Source organism: Pseudopipra pipra, chromosome 16 (genome assembly GCF_036250125.1).
Source record: "Pseudopipra pipra isolate bDixPip1 chromosome 16, bDixPip1.hap1, whole genome shotgun sequence".
NCBI classification, from domain to species: Eukaryota; Metazoa; Chordata; class Aves; order Passeriformes; family Pipridae; genus Pseudopipra; species Pseudopipra pipra.
In genome coordinates, this window is record NC_087564.1 from 5,546,420 (window position 1) to 5,563,367 (window position 16,948).

Sequence of the window (16,948 nt, forward strand, 5' to 3'; positions counted from 1 at the left end):
AGAAACTGTACCATGCTGTTCAAACACCATGCAAACCATTCCTTACCCTTTCAGTAAACGGTAATTTACAGAACATACCATGTTTTTCCTTTTCTCCATTTTAGCACCGACAAATGGATAACAGAAATGTTCTGGGACAATCACAGTGCTTCTGGAGATTACATATAAAATGGTGAGTGAGCAGCTTGATTCCTTCATGATCCTCTGCAGGACCAAGAGGAGATAAACTGCCTGGTGAAGGGTACTGACCAGAAAGGCTATTTGAGAGTATCTACTGCTCAGTGTTCAGCATATCAGCCAAACTCAGATGTTTTCTATTTGTTCTGGAAGAGGGAGAATGACTGCTCCACACTGTCCTGTGTTTGCAGGCTTGTATCTGTTCAGGACCAAAGTGACATGACCACAAACTCTGCCAGGATTGTTTTTATGAGTTATTTGGGTTCAGGCAGTTCTTTGGTGAAATAACTGCTTTTCAGCTATTTGTCTCAAGTCTCACTTTCAAAATTTACCTGTTTTTCCAGAAAATATGAGGAGGGCCTAGCTTCTAGTTAGGAGCCTGTAACAGATGAGATCAGAGTCTTTACATCTGCTCTCTTTTTAGCATTAAAGGTGTCGCATCCAGAGCTGGGTAGGGAGAGGTAAGGAGGACATGGGACATCTGAACTCTGTAAGATCAAGGCAGTTGACCTAGTGCTGGAAAAGTGTTCCCAGGTGTCTGTCCAAAGAACAAAACCTGATAGTATGGCTATTTCCTTGTCCTGGAAAGGCTCGTTGTGTGTCCATCCCAGAGCCACTGTGCAGTCCTTGTTAACTGGCCATGGATTACCAAGGAGAGTTTCCCAGGTAGCTCTGTGTTTCAGGATTGTCAACATGCCCAGAAACACACTTCTTGTCTAAAATTTGGATATAAAACCCTGTTGTAACCATGGTTAAAGGTAGCTTAAAGAGCTTCTTCACATGCTGGTAGGATGCCCTGAGCAGTAACCTGGGCCAGGCTGTGCTCTGCCCAGTGCACCCCAGTGAGAGCTGGAGACTTCAAGCAGGATGGGTCCCTTGCTGGGACAAGCTCTGCTCTCCAGCTTTGCATAACACCATCAGGACCTAGAAGGCAGCACTGGTTGCTCTAAGAGCAACTTTTGGATTAATATAGGCTAGGAAAAGCAGAGAAGGCACTTGTACCAGCTCCCACTGGATTTGGGAAAGGAGTTTTATCCTTACAGGACTTTGTGTGTGGGTGTGCTCAGCTGCTGCTGGGACCCTGAGATTAGCTCAGGTGGTTAAAATGGTGTTGATAACAGCAAGATCATGGGTTCAATCCCCTGGATAAGCCATTCACTTAAGAGCTGGACTCAGTAATCCTCGTGGGTTCCTTCCAAATCAGAATATTCTGTGATTCTGTAATCTCTGTATTCTCTGGCTCAGCCTGCCTGTTGGTAAACTGGTGTGGCCTCCTCTGTTATCTCTGGGTGAGCCTTTGATTGTCCTCTGGCCCCACCTGGTTGCTCTGCAGTGGAGTTTGCAGCCTCATGTAGGCAGGGCTCCTAAGGGTCCATTCGGGCATCCTGTGACGGATCCTGCTCTGCCTGATGGTGCTCCCTGTGCAGATGTGCTCTGGGAAAGTAAGGTCAGCTTCCACCAGGGAAACTACAGCTGCTTTTCTGCTTTGATTCATTTATTGCCATGTGGGTACATCCAGCTTGGAGTGATAACAAATCAATTAAACACCCAAGGGCAGAGCAGGGTTATGTGCTGTGCCTTTATGCCTTTCCATAAGCAGGTAAATGTACAGCCAAGGGGCTGCCTGGGTGAACAGCAGGTGTGGGAATGCAGCCTGTACTCCTGGGAAATTCTGAGCCTTAAATCAAAATCGTGTTGCTGCAGTTGGCATTGAGTCCTCTATTATAACATATGTGGCCTCGTGGCTATTCTCTCCATGGTGTGTGCATTCCTTTGTTAAATTTGGGTTGTGTTCATCTTCACACCAATTAATGCAGCTCTGACAGTGTGTGGGTATGTAAGGGACGAGGTGCATAACAAGGATTGGGCCCCAGGTACTTCATTATACAGTTTCATACTGTTTTCTCAGGTTACAGACTTTCTACTGGTGAAGTGTCTGCCCATGACACTTTACATCACAGTTGAATTCTCTTATATTGACCCTAATTAAACTGACTGCTTTTCAAAACTGCCCAAATTATTTACAGTCCCAAGTTTGTTTGAGAGTGGCTGGGACAGAAGCATCTTGGGCCAGTGAGTGCTGAGGTGGGGGCAGATGTGGGTGGATGGTTAACTCAGGTAATGGTGCTTCTCCAGGTGCCCTGGCTGCAGTTAAATATCCCCTGAGGAGCCTCTGGTTTTTTCAGTTTCATAATTTTTTAGTCTTCACTCTGGGTTATTTTGGAAAAATGGCTGCTGAATATTTAAAGGTGTTTTGAAAACTCTACTCAAGACAGCAAAGAGTCAAGAGTAGGTTTAGATTGGGTATTAGGAAAAAGATAATAGTGAGGGTGGTGAGGCACTGGAAGAGAAGCTGTGGCTGCTGGAAGTGTTCAAGGCCAGGTTGGATGGGGCTTAGAGCTACCTGGTCTAGAGGAAGGTGCCTCTGTGCATGGCAGGGGGTTGGAATTACACGATCTTTAAGGTCCCTTCCAAACCAAACCGTTCTGTGATTGTATGAATCCATGACATACACTGCTTTGAGGCAGCTCACTTGTAGGTGAGCTTGTGTTAGAAGATGGTGTAAGAGCTGTTCCTGAAAGGACTCTGGAAGGTGTAAGACAGCAGTGGAAGAGGCTTGGAGAGGTTACAGAGCTGTGCAGGGAAGTGGAGGGTGGTTTGTGCCCACGGGGAGCTGTGCCCCTGCCTTTGAATCGAGGTGTGCTCATGCAGAACCCCCAGTGTGAGGTGTAACCAGTCAGCTCTGGCAACACACGTACACCTGAGTTATCTGACCACACAGGGGTTTGCTGGGACTTGAGCGTGGTCACCAGGTCATGCTGAGTTTGTGGTTATTGCTGGTTTTGTTGGAAAAGCAGAGCTGTCGTGACTCATTTGGGTAATGCCTCGCAAGCCTCAAATTGTACGTGAAATCCACAGCGAAAAGCAGTTCAAAACTCTGGGCTTGTGTATATTCCGTGCCCTAGAAACTGTTAAAGCCCTTTCATGCAGTGACAGGAGGTTAGCATGTCTGCAGAGAGAGAGAGAGAGATTGCTGGTGTTTTAGCAACAGATTAGTCGATGTAAAAAGCTAAAGGTCTTCTCTACATTTTAACCCCCTGAAGCAAGTTGGAAGTTGGGATGTCTAAGCTAAAAAGACTGGAACAACTGTTCACCAGCCTGAAGGCAGGGGTCAAAATTCAAAAGCTCCAGCATTATGAAGTTTCCAAAGAAGATGAGGAAAAATCAGACTCCCCAGTGCCAGCAAACAAAGGTGGAGGAGAACAGAACGTGCCACATGGAGGAGTGTAAACTGTGTGCCCCAGCTACCGGGGGCAGGGGGTTGTTCCACATACAACAAGTGTGTCCAAGAAAGAGAAATGAGGAGATTTTGAGGTTTCATGTCCAGTAAGTGCTAAGGAAATGTGTTTAGATAATGCATCTCTGCTACAAAAACAGTCCCAATGCAGTTTTCAGCTGGAGTCGATGGGTTGTGCAGTTACAGTCTGTTAAAATAAGATCCAAAGCGTTTTGCCTGACACCTGACATTTGGTACCACCCAAGGCTGGCCTCAGATCTGTAAACTAGGTTAGCACTGTACTCCTGGCTGACACTGTGCCTCCATACAGTAAAAGAAGTCCTTACTTGTTATATTTCATAAGACCTGAGCTTGTTGCACTAGGAACTAAAATTTCATGAGAAGGGGGTGTGTTTCTTTCCTCCTGAACTCGGCCAATTTTCCCTTGTTGTGCATAATCCTTCATTATACCAGCAGAATTATGATACACATAATGAAGACAAGCACTCACAACAACTTGTGATGGCTCTTTGGCAAGCAAATATTTAATTTTTGAATGCATATATTTGTTCTTTGTTAGAAGATACAGAACTAATTATCCCCTGGGTATTATAACAAAATTAAAGCAGCACAGCCTCGGTGTACTTGTACAATGCATACGTAATTGCAACAAGGGAGGGGGAAAATGGAAATTTCATTAGGGAGAGATGTTTTACTCAACTCCTGTGATAGAGGAGATGCCATGTATTGGATGAATTCTATGAAGAACCTGGGCAGAGGAAGCTGAGTTTTGTGAACATCCACTCCACGGCTTACATCAGCCTTCGCAAATGCTGCAATCAATATTTCCACTTGGATACAAATGAATTATCAAGGATGCAGGTGTAGACTTTCATTGAGATATTCTATACAGTCATCACAATACACACAGGTTTCGAAGCCTCTAGATCTCAGGATGCTATATAAGCAGAATGAAGTGATATAGCTCATTGCATCTGCAGAAGTGTCTCATGAAATGCAAAATGAATAGCTGAAAGAAATATTCTTACTAGAGGAAAAATGAGGCTTCAATGTGTTTCATAAATTTTGCTATCAGAATTTTAAACAGGTTAATAAAACTGGTTATAGATTTCAAGGCCCCCTCTGCTTGAGCAGCAACTAAATCTTCCTTCTTTTTCTGTAAAGTCATGTTCAAACAGCTCTATTCCTTCACTAATGCTGAAATCCTGATTCCTGCTGCTGCACAGGAGTATTTTCAAGGTCATTGCAGTCACTAAAAACTCTTGCTGATGTCAGTTTGGATTTGGGGATTATTAGTGTCGTAAAGAATGTAACATTGGTGCAAACCAACAGGGCACCTGGGAGCTTGGCTACATACACAGAAATCTTAGGAGACATTTACTCCATTTCTTTTCATGGAGGCACGTGGAAGGTGTTACCAAAACTTCCAGGATCTGTTTTCAGTGATAGGGAAAGGCCTCAGCAAGTTTGAGGAGCAGGTTAACAAGAACCTCATGACATTCAGTGAGGACAAAACCAGCCAGTCCTGCCCTCAGGGACACATCAGCCATGTGGGGTGGGACAGCTCTGCAGAAAGGAAACTGTGGTTTTGGTGTACCCCAGGGCCAGAAGGAGGTCACTGAGTGGGAGCCAGTCCAGCAGAGAGTCACCAGGTTCTTCAGGAGACTGGAGCACATGGTGTATCAGGAGTGGCTACAAGTGCTGGGTTCATTTAGCCTGGAGAAGATAAGCTAAGGGGGCATCTAATTGCTGTCTTCTACTAATGGAAGGGGATTGTTGAGATGATGGATTCAGACTCTGCAGCAGCAAAATGACAAGGCAGTGGTCATGCATTGCAGCAAGGGAAATTCCACCCATCTGTATATGGAAGAAAAAATCATCAGAATAAGGGAATAGATTCCCTGGAGAGGTTATGGGCTCTCCATCCTTGAGATTTGTCAGAACTGAACTGCCTGAGGCACTCAGCAACCTCCCTTAGCAAAGAATTTGTCCCTGCTTTGAGCAGGAGGCTGAACTGAAGGCTTTCAGAGGTCCCTTCTCACCTCAGTTATCCTCTGATTCTCTGATTTTATTTCAGAAAAGTTGTTAATACCTGTGAAACTTGGTCCTACTATAAAAAAATGGTTGTTAGTATGGCAGTCAATCCTCCAGTAAATATGTTCCATGTGGATATTTATAGTCCTGCCTGCTACCTTCAGTGAGAACAGAAAGTTCTTACTCCCTTAAGCTCTGTACAGCTGCCAGGAGAGATGGTGAAAGCCTTCCCTCCCCTCACCTACAGCATCACGGTGTGGATGTTCATTGGCTCCAGCTCCAACAGCCCCTGTGATATCTAAGGATTTGTGTGAGTGTTTGCAAGGATCTGATTTAAAAAGAGAACTGTCTCTTCTAGGCAGTGCTGGTATCCGTGGGTGAGTTTGGTTGGCTTGCAGACCATGTGTTGATTTCGGGGACAAGAATAAAAAGAAGGAGAAAACAGTTTCCCATCTGCTCATTTGGCTCCTCCTCTCTGTCCTTAGGGACACACATGTGTCCCGTGTCCTGGAGCCTCCCTGCCAGCAGTGGTGGCTCCTTGAGCTCTGACCACAGGCAGCTGTGGGGGTGAACTGCTCCCCTCCCTCCCAGCTGCCCCTTCCTGGTGATCCCTGTGCCTGGAGCAGGTGCCCTGGCTGCCCAGGGTGCCCTGGGGAGCTGGTTCAGCCCTTTGTGTGCTGGGGAGAAATAAAAGGGAATTGCTTGGACACCGAAATCCTCCTACAGACCTACCTGGTGTTTGTGAGAACTGTTCCCTGATGTTGAGTCTGGGTACAGAGCAGCAAGGAACTCTCAGGGAGGTTGGATATCAATGGGGATGACTCTTTTTCCCTGCCAGCATTTCTCTCTTAGCTGTGTTCTCTCTAATGATATTGCCCATTCAGCGTTGGGTTGGTAATTTAAACTGAGTGCTATAGATTAACAGTTGTTGCTGCTTTATTATTGAAATGAGAGTCATGGGATCAATTTAACTGTTCCTGGCTTCATTATTTGCTTAAGACAATAGAGTCATCTCTGCAAATTCTATTGCTTTGTGGGTATTTTTAGCTTAATTATCATAGATATTAGCAACAATCAACAAAGATTTCTTAGGTGCATGTGCTTGCTCCTTGCAACACTAGTTTTTTATAGATTTTGTACTTTTATCTTGTCTTCCTTTTTTGTAGTCAATCCAGTCTGCTCTCAGAAAAAAAGCAACCAAACAATAAAAAAAAAACAATCCAACTTATTTTGCAAAAACATTAATGCTTTCCTAGTATTTCATTTTAAGAATTAAAGGCACAGTGATGGTTTTGCCTTCTGTTCTACATTAATAACAATACAATATTCTGGCAGTTGAGCCTGTGTAGGTACAATGGGAACTGCAGCTTTCTTTTTTTTTTTTTTTGGGGGGGGGGTGGTATTTAAAATGGTTAAGAATAAATCAAAAGCTTACTTTGAAGTGAGTTTTCAATAAGGCCTGACTGATGCCAGGTTTACCTTATTTAGCAAAGTATCAACTCCTAAATCACCTATCACTAGTGGTTGGATTAGCTGGTTTAGGGCAGGGGGTGTAGGTGTCAGGGAATGTGCCCTTCATCCATTGAACACACAGAGTTTTGGATCCTGGCATGAGTTAACCTAAAGTTTCTTGAACAACTTTATGCAGCACACGTAAACAAAAGTCTCTTTGGTGTGTTGGAGCATAGCTGGATATCCCAGCAGAACAAAGAAACCAGTCTGCAGTTTTGTTTGCACTGCCTGTTGTACATTTAAAATATACAGCAGGAAAAAAGTCTTATTAACATTTCTTAAGAGTGCCAGTAAAAGCACTAAGCTGTTTCTTGCATTTGAAGTGCCAAAAAAGAAATTTTATTATCTAGTTTAATATAATATGAACATGTTCATCTTCCAGTCAGCATTTTGCTAACCATTTAGATTACTTCTACACACTTTAACCATAATGGCTGGAAACCTCTTAAATTGCTTTACAAACTTCATCCCCCACAAGATAGTATTCTAAGAAAAAAAAAATATTTTAAGATAAGCAGAATTATCTTTATGTCACAGGCCTTTGTCTTGTACCTCATCCTCTCTCCCTCTTTTCTGCCTTTCCCCTTTCTCCCTAAAGAGAGAAGACAGCAGGAAAGCAGGGCCAATTTTATATCCATTTTAACAGATGACAGACTAGGAAAAGGCTAGTGGAGAGTGTAATGAGGGCTCTGTTTTAGCACTGCACCTCAAATCTTGTAGGATTTACATGTGTTACTTAGATGGTTGGGTATTTGCTGTATTCAGGCTTAATTATTTTGCCCAAGGATGCACAGAATAATTAAAAATGAACATGCAAAACAAGGTTTAATGCACTTCCATTGGAACAGACTGTATACAAGTGCCAAATATTGGGGTTGATGGCTACATGCATTAATCCAGAGGTGATCCTGGTGGTACCTGGGACCCAGCAGATGAACAGTGTGGGTGTCCCCAGGCAGGGACTCGAGGGGTGGCCATCCTGTTCCACCTGGTGTGGCTCCACAGCCAGCCTCCCTCCACGGCCTTTCACCACTTGTTTCCACTTTTCTCCATAATTTCCCCTGCAGCAGAGAGTCTTTCTTCTTGAAAATAACAACAGCCAAGATTTAATGAGAAGATTTAGCTTTCCTTTGATAAGACCGTGGCCGTAATAGAGTTTGCCTGCCTGTACAGTCCCATGGTGCAGACAGAAACTCCAATATTTCCTGCTTTGGCATTATTTGACCAACTAAAAATTCAAGCCAAGGATTGCTTGCATTGAAAGAATGCAAATTGTTTTTTTCTCAATATCAGAACAAGATGTACACATATCTGCAGGTGGTATGGAAATGAGCGAGCGTATAACTGTTGGAAATAAATTGCTCCCAAATGATTGTTATTTTTTTTGCTATGCCAGTGTAGCATATCCCAATTCTGAGACATGCTAAAGGAGACTTTTCAAGTAGAAGCTTCCAGTGAGACAGAGGTGTCTGCACAAAATAACAGCAGATTGGGAAACTGAAAAAATATATTGTTAGTAAATACTGCCTTAACAAACAAGTGCTACAGTGAGTTAATATTCACCCTACCTGAGGTGGCTGTTCAAAGCACACCACCCATGTGCAGAATGACCTTGTGTCTCCCAAATCTTCTGCTGGTGAACTCCACAGGCTGTTCCTTTGGTGTGCTGGGCATGGACATTGCCCTTCAGTGTCACCCTGGAGCAGATCAGCAGAAACATTTAGTGTGTCTCCACTATGCATCCCTCCTTCCTTCACTTGTTTTGTTGCAGCTATGATCTTCCTTCTTGAAATAAATATCCTGCAAGTTATTAACCTGTCTTCCATCATCTGAAGGCAGATTTTTCATCTAGTCTCTGTGAGGCTGCCTAAAAAGAGCTCCAAAGGCTCTGTGGGCTGGGGAGAAGGTGGTTCTTTGCACATCACAGAATTTTTGGGGCCAATACTAACTTGGTTGAATTAGCATTGACTAAGGAGGTGACAAAAACCAAAGACTTTCTCTTACAGCCATAATTCAAACTACGACGCTCACTATGATTTGGATTAAAAAGTTTTGGGTTTGTAGTAAACCTGTAAGAACCCATCATTCAAGCAGGAAAACACTTATTTAGAGCTCTAACTTCAGCCCGTGGTAACTTCAGCCCATGGTCTGAGCTTAAAATGGATAATTTCTGCACTACAAATTTGATTTTATCTGCCACAAGTACAGACCCCTCTTAAGCCCTTACTGGGAGTTCTTTTCAGGTTCTGTCTCACAATGCCTATCAGTAAAGCCAACAATGGTGGGGTTTTGAATACCACATTTTTATCCAGGACCTGTATTAGGACTGTACAATGTGAAACGTTGATGCCACTGTAAGATAATGTTTGATCAGTATGGATTTCTCTTTTCCTTTTACGGTGCATGGACTGTGTGAAATGGAATAGAACTCAGCAGCAGGAGCCTGACATGCCAGAAATCACAGCCAGAGGGGATTGTGCTGTTTGCACCCAGCAAAGCCAAGATCCAAGAGGGAACACAAGGGGTGGTAACTCAACTGTGGCCCCACTGGAGGAAAGGACTAACTTGGAGAGTATTAAATAGTGTTTGCCTCGTTAGCAATGCCTACTGCACACCCTCCTCCATTCTCACTTACAGTCTGCTCTGGTTGTGTTGGGAAGGCAGATTTTCCATGTAACTTGTTGATAGAATAAGGGAAGAGGGTCCCTATTGATAATTTGAGTGCAGGTGTAATGAGATTAACAGTGGGGGACAGCTGGGGTGGAAAGCCAGGTACAATTATTTTCCATTAGCCAAGCACACCTCTTCCCTGATGAGAGGAGCTATTGCCAGATCCAAGGAAAACACATCTGTCCTCTCCAGCCAGGTAGTTTGTAATGTGCTTTGGGATTTTCTGAGGTGAGAAGAATGTTTGTCACTGCTGTTCAGCTGAGAAATGTTTTAGGAATCAATTACCATCTGCCTACTGTCTGAAGAGGGAGAAAACCAATAAGTTCTGGCAATAAGGTAATGACCACAATTTAGGTCACAAGCTTTCAATCAAACCTTGATTCAGATGAGGAGACCATTAGGGACCATTTAACATGGCAGTAACTGTAATTACAGTGTCTTCAATATTTGACTGAAGCCAATGGTTGTTCTACTTTCCTCCTGTAGCAGCATCATCACCAATATGATCTCTGCTCCCTCAGCTTTCCTGCAGTGAGGATCCTTTGTCCTCAGTGATTCATGGATGGATCAATGTTCTACAGGGCAGAAGTTTTGCTCTTGTGATTTATCCCTCCTAGACCAGTGCCAATCACTGCAGTCTCAAGGCTCCTTCTGCAAGGACAAAAGACTCGGCCTTTGGTCTCATAAATACATTTTGCTCACTGGAACTAGGCTATTATCCCATAAAACCTTTCATCCTGTTAATGAAGAGAGCATGAAGCATGTCAAATAGACAGTAATTGATATAAGCTGAATACTGCAGCCTGGCCTGATAGGGAATGTTCCAGCCTACTTTATTTTCAGAACTATCATCCTAACAAATATTTATGGATAGGTGGGATTTTCCTACTGTTTCTAAGGCTGAGAAGTAGGTGGCTGGTACAATTCTACCCATTTGTTTTCAAATAGTTATTCATTGTGGGATTGCTTTCTCAAAGGGATGTAGAAACATCAGGACTACAGAGAAAGCCAAGAAAACAACAGCATATTTGTTTTTGCCTGGCTCATTTATTGCTTACAGTTTGACTGTGCTTTTAGGAAGACGAGGTGAATTTAAATGTAAAGGAGCAGAGGAATCCACTGAGAGGAAGGTAAAAGAATCTGAAGCCATTACAGTCAAGTGCCATAACTGATGGTAGGAATCTGAAGAGCAAGTGCATGTGGGGTTTAATGACATCTTATTTTGGGATAGTCATTTCCAATTGCCAACACCCGAGTGTGGCTGGGACAGAGTACAGCAATGCAGCCTGCTGCCTCTGCTTATCAGGAGAGGCAAATGCCAAAGGCTGAGGGCTTGGAGGGCTCAGAGTGGACCCAGCAAGCCTGACCTTACAGTTGTTTTTCACTGAGATCTCCTCTTTGCAGAAAGGCTTGAGTCTTCTCAGAGTGGTGTGTGCTCATCTGAACTTCTTCCATGTGTTGAAAAACCAAAGAAATGCTTCTTGACAAGGGGATGGAAAAAGCCAAATGATTCTCCAAGTTTCTAATTTAGAGTCCTAATGACAGCACCCGCTGCCACTCTCCACTACACTGGTCATCCTTTATCCAGCAGTACCTACTTACACATTGCAGGAAAGTTATTCCTACAAGCCTGACTGTGGGATCAGGCTGACACACCATTAAAATGGGTGTAGTTATAGTACTTTACTCCTGCAGGATGTCTGTTCCCCTGACCTGAGCTGTTTAGATGCTTCAAGGGTAATACCAGTGATTTCACTGTAGTGGAAAAGTACAACAGCAACAATATCAGAACTATTCCAAGTGACAAAGAGCTGTGGTTCATTGCAGAACTTTCTGTTGCAAATCATAAAACTCAAGTGAAGAAATGCTTTCTCAGATGATCATCACTTTCTGCTGCTTATTTTAATATGAAGAATCGTCTTGGCCATGCTTAATAATATTGAATGATGTGCTATTCCAGGGAATGGGATAAGCTGCAACAAATCTGAGGACTTGGTGTGAGCTGAAAAATGAAGGAAAAGAGCTGAACCAACCAGAACTTTATGAATCCACCTTATGATAACGAATACCTGCTCTCTTACTTCTCAGAGGAATCAGTCCAATTTTTCTAGGCTGAGGGACAAAAATCCCACCAGTCCAATTGACTGTTAGTGTGGATTGGCTGAAAATGCTAAGAAAGAAAAATTGTCTGAGTGTCCAAGTGAGAGCAAGAGCAGCTCTCATTCTGCATCTTAATGGCAGTATAAAATGACCAGCACTTCTGCAGCAGATTACAGGGTCACATCTCCATTACCATGGGGAATGCAGAAGGCAGAATATGTAAGTACAGATACCACAGTCCTGTCTCTGCTTCTCAAAATGCTTCTCCTGTGGTTTAATAAAATTCTGAGGTGCTTTGGTTGTGCTATTCCCATCTGCTTTCATTGCCTTTCTTTTTTTTTTTTTTTATTTTTAATAGCAATGGAATATGCTGAGCTGCAAATGGTGTTACTTGCTGCATTTTTCCTCATCCCTGGCATTATATATTCATTTCCAGCTTGTAAAAATAACCTGTTTGTTCAGTTTTTGAGTCCTGCATGAGATGGCTCTCATTTTCCCTGTGCTGGTTCCCTGTGGTTTTATCACAACTGCCTGCCCACCCTTGTGCTTTGTCTCAGCTACGGAGTTTTCCTTCCCCAGAAAACTGCCGAGCAGTTCTCTCCAGCAGCAGAGAAATGATGGTCAGTGCAGGAGTCTCTTTGTGTTGAATTAATTTCAAGCCTCCCTACTAATTTCAGAGAAAGCAGTATAGTGGCCTAACTTATGCTGGATGATTTTGGGCATCATTTATTTCCCTGGTTGTCTCCAGTCAGTCAAACCAGACGATGGAATGCTCTGTGCTCCCACCTCCACACACCTTATGCATCTCACTCCCCACTCCCTGCAGGCTGTGCCAGCCCAGCCCATCTGCTGAGGGGGTGCAGCCTGTGCCCACCCCAGCACAGGGAAGAGCTGAATTTCAGCAGTAACCAGGGTGGTCCCCACTGCCACAGGGGATGGGCAAACAACGGTGGGCTTCAGTCGTAACAAAGCAGACTGAGGATGGATGTTTAAAAAAATGCCCCTTCCACTGAAAAAAAGATAATGAGGCCCAGGGATGTATTGTTAAGGGGTGGTGGAATTTTTTATAGGATGGCCAAGTGGGTCTCAGCCCCACAGTGGCCATAGGTGATGCTGTCTTGGAGCTGGAAGGGGGCTGCCTGCCCCCACTTGGTCAGCTCCCTGCTTTCCCATGGCTGTACAAGTATTTGGTTTCCAAAAATGCTGTCATAATATGAGCCACCTTATCATTGCTTTATTATTTTCCATTCAGAGACTGCAAAACTGAATTACTAAGCATCCCCTAACTCTGTCTCTCTTCACACAGCTCTGGTCCCTTCTGAACTCATCCAGAACCAACAACTCTCAGGCAGACATGTGCAGATGGATCCCTGGAGCATCTGTAGGACACATTTATGAGTAATTACCTATCATCTGGAAGGTTACAGAGCAGCAGCATAAGTGTGACCTGCCTTCTGCATTTATATCTAACTCAAGACTAAGAAACATCTCTAGCAGATGGGAAAACTCCAGACTCTCAAAGTTTCTCCAAGATGGATTATTTACTATCTAGTACCTATCAGAGCAACGAGAACTTATCCAGCACAGTTTCTCTTATGTCTACTTATTCTTTCTTTTTTATTTCATCAGGATCACAATCAGGATTGATCAAAATACTGAATGAGAAACTAGTCAGTATAAGGGATTTTTTTTTGACCTATTTTATAACCTATTTTTTTTTTCATTTGCATGCTGCTAGACCATTGCATGCTTGGCTTTGACACCCTGTGCGTGACACAAGCAGAAATGTTTCCTGACTAGTTTATGCCAAAACCTTTCAGCCACTGTGTTGTCTAATGCCACTGTCCCCCTGTTTATTTGCTGTTCACAGTGCAGGACTGTCCCACACAAGGCAGAAATGTGGCAGCATTTTTCTCTGACCTGCAGGACAGTGTTGTGAAGATGACAGTCTTTCCATAGAACCTGTTGGGACCCTCTCCACCAACCTCACCAGGAGCTGCACAAATGCTGGTAACACAACCCAACACATTTACTTTTCTATCTCTGATACTATTTTATTTGCCACTCTGGCAGAGCCTGAAAATTCAAGTTTGACTTTGGCTTCCATTGGATATGGAGATTCAATCTGGATGTTTATCTGAAATGTCCTTTAGTGTGGAAACCATAGAGAAATTTATGTAACAAGATGCATGAGTTTGTGTTGTTTCATGGGACTTCTCTAGACCTACACTTCTTGTTTGCTGTTTGCTTCTCCCAACTGAAATGAAGTCATCCAGATGGAAATCACTTGTTTGGCTCCCTGTGTACGGACCCAAATCCTTTTGGGGAGTTTCCATCTGTCGGTCTGTAGGCCTGGCACAAATATGGAAGTACAGAGGAACTTCTTGAATTATAACTCTCTAGTAACCTTTGCCAAAACTCAGAGGTTGAATTTGGCCTAAGCTTTAGAAAATACCCAGGCAAAAGCTTATGTACAAACTCTTTCACTTCCCTTTAAACCAACGTGAAAAAAAGAAGGAAAAGCTGACATTTCAGTTCTGCAAATAGCTCAGCACTTCTAAGCACTGGCTCAGTGGCTCTGCTCCAGTATCTCTGTTGCTTCCTCCCTTCCTACCTGGAGTGCCCTGAGACTGCACATCCAGAGATTTATGAAGACCAAGTGTTACGGAAATCTTATCTAATTTTTTTTTTTTTTTAAATCATTCAAACAACAAACCATGCAAGTATTTGCAACAGCAAAGTGAATGGCATTTTAGAGATGGTGGTATTCATGGGAAGCAAAATGTATGAAATATATGAGCCCTCTCCAACAGTAATCCTATTTTTTCCCCTCATCTCATGAAGTCATTGATTCTTTAGAATTTCCCAAATGTATCCAGAGTCAAAGCAGTGCCCTGCAATGGGGTTTGACATTATTTTAGCCACGGTCAAAGTGAAAGCTCCCATTGTCAGGAGTAAAACCCTGGAGGGAATGTGCCAGCCAGGAGAGATTAAACGTTCTTTGTATTGTACAACAAAAAGCGCTGTAAGGTTGATCACAATAAAAGCTTTCCAAAGTGACAGCACTGGGCTCCTTCTCCTCTTTCATCCCTCTTTTAAGCTGTTGCACAGTTATAAAAAGAAATAACATTTCAGCAAAGTGAATGGTCATTCAGTGCTCAGGATAAAAGGTACATTCCTTTTTCATGGATGGAGAGCAACCATTGCAGTGCCTGGGGGTGAGTTGTGGAGCTGGGTCTCCCACAGAAGGCTGTGCCGCTGCCTTGAAAATGGGAAAATTTATCTTTAACGTACCCTGATGTTGTTTTGAGGTTGGAAAGCTTTATGTCAAACTTTCTAGTCTCTCCAGAAGGCAGTTTCATTAATGTCACAACAATTTTATAGGGGTGAAGTGACTTCAGAAGAGTGTCTATTTGTTTGTGGCTTTTATTGGGTTTTTTTGCAATATGCCTAGTTTAGAGTCAGAACACTGTGAAACTGAGAAATAATCCCAAATTTACTCACTGCAATTTGAAAATCTTTCAAGTTGACCAAGTTGGTCAAAACTCTGCTGAGACCTTTCAACAGAATCACAGAATATTCTGAGTTGAAAGGGACCCACAAGGATTATTGGGCCCAACTTCTTATCCCTGTCCAAGCAGAGAGCTTGTCAGTGGGTAACACCCTGTTTTCCTTGGACAGACCAGTGAGATTGGATCCCTCCTCTGCTTAGAGCATTCAGCCTGGGGGGGAAGTGCAGAGGTGAATGGCATGGATTGCTCAGTTTTTTTCTCTTCAGTCGACTTCAAGACATTAAATGAAATTTACTTTTGTTTATCTGGGGAATTCAAAGCGAAAGTCAGAAAATGAAAACCAAACCAGTAGTGTCTGCCCTGCTGAAATGTACAATTCCCAGGCACTGTACAACAGTGAACCCACACACACCTCGGGTTAATGCAGCTCTGTGCTTATCCAATTAGGAACAGAATGGGGCAACAAACAAGATCTCAACAAGCTGATAGAGCAGGAAATATTTGATGTGAATTTTCTCAGCAGAGAACCATTCTAAGTGATACGAAGGCTTTTTCCATATTTGCAATAATGCCATTTTCTGTGAGCAAATCATCCTGATAGAAATTTTCCAGCTATCTTTTTTTGGGGAATAATTGGGTCATGATAATGCACTGCCTTGAAGAGAGCCTGGAAAGATTAGGCATGCTTGCTTTGAAAAGATTAGCCACGCTTGTTTGGGAAAGGAGGGGTCACGATAAAAATAACGCCTGCTTTATCTAAGCATATCAGAAATCTTTAATTGTGGTTTTATACTAGAGTGGACAGATATAAAAATGAGAAATTCAAACTCATAAAAGGGAAAGCAAATTTAATAAGATTTGAGACTATTCTATGAATAGCAAGGCTAGACAGAAGTGTCAAAGGTGGCACTGAACATCTGCAAGTCCAGAGTGTAAATATTCCCAAACTGAAAGAAATGCTGAAACAAACCTCTCTGTGTGCAAATGCCATAAAGCCCATTAAATGCCCCAAAGCTGTCGGCTTTTTGTACTGTTTTGTTTTTTTGTTGTTTTTTTTTTTTAGTTGGCTTAGTGCTAACAAATCCAGACCCTATGTAAACCAACACTGTTCACAGACAGGGCAGTGGAGGGGCCATCTGGTTCATCTTCCCGCTCCAAACCAATCACTAATGATCCTGACATTTCTTCAGCCTTCCTCTTAACAGGGCTAAACCACACATCTAAGCACTGCACCTTTCCTGTTTGAATCACTACCCTCCATTTTCCTCACGTAAACAGAATTTTGGTTGTTTATTAATTCTTGCATTAGTACACAGACATTAAGGATGCTTGACAGGATAGGCTATTTACTCCCTTCTTATTCCTATTCAGGACAACCCTGTCCCTCAGATTTTTAGGTTCTTACTGGATTCACCATCATTTGTAGCTGCCTGTAGATTTCCTTCTCTTCCTTGTTATCCTGTGCCATTACTGCCAACCCCTTCACTGGAGCAGCAGTATGCAAAGATTTTTTTTTCACTTTATAAGGAGCACTTCAGGTGTGATCATCAGCCCAGGCTACTTCACCTTGTGATCAAGGAGGTGAAAATTCCCCTCTGGAGCCATGCATTGATCGAGCACCACCTGTGCTGTGTGTCCCAGGTGA

At 43.1% G+C, this 16,948-nt stretch overlaps 1 long non-coding RNA gene across 1 annotated transcript; it reads left to right on the top strand.

Moving 5' to 3' along the window:
* The first annotated feature begins 10,962 nt into the window (after window positions 1-10,962).
* Window positions 10,963-14,851, top strand: LOC135422842 (uncharacterized). Its single transcript, XR_010434610.1, has 2 exons — window positions 10,963-12,010; window positions 13,662-14,851. It is a non-coding gene; the product is annotated as an uncharacterized LOC135422842 (long non-coding RNA).
* Window positions 14,852-16,948: the final 2,097 nt, after the last annotated feature.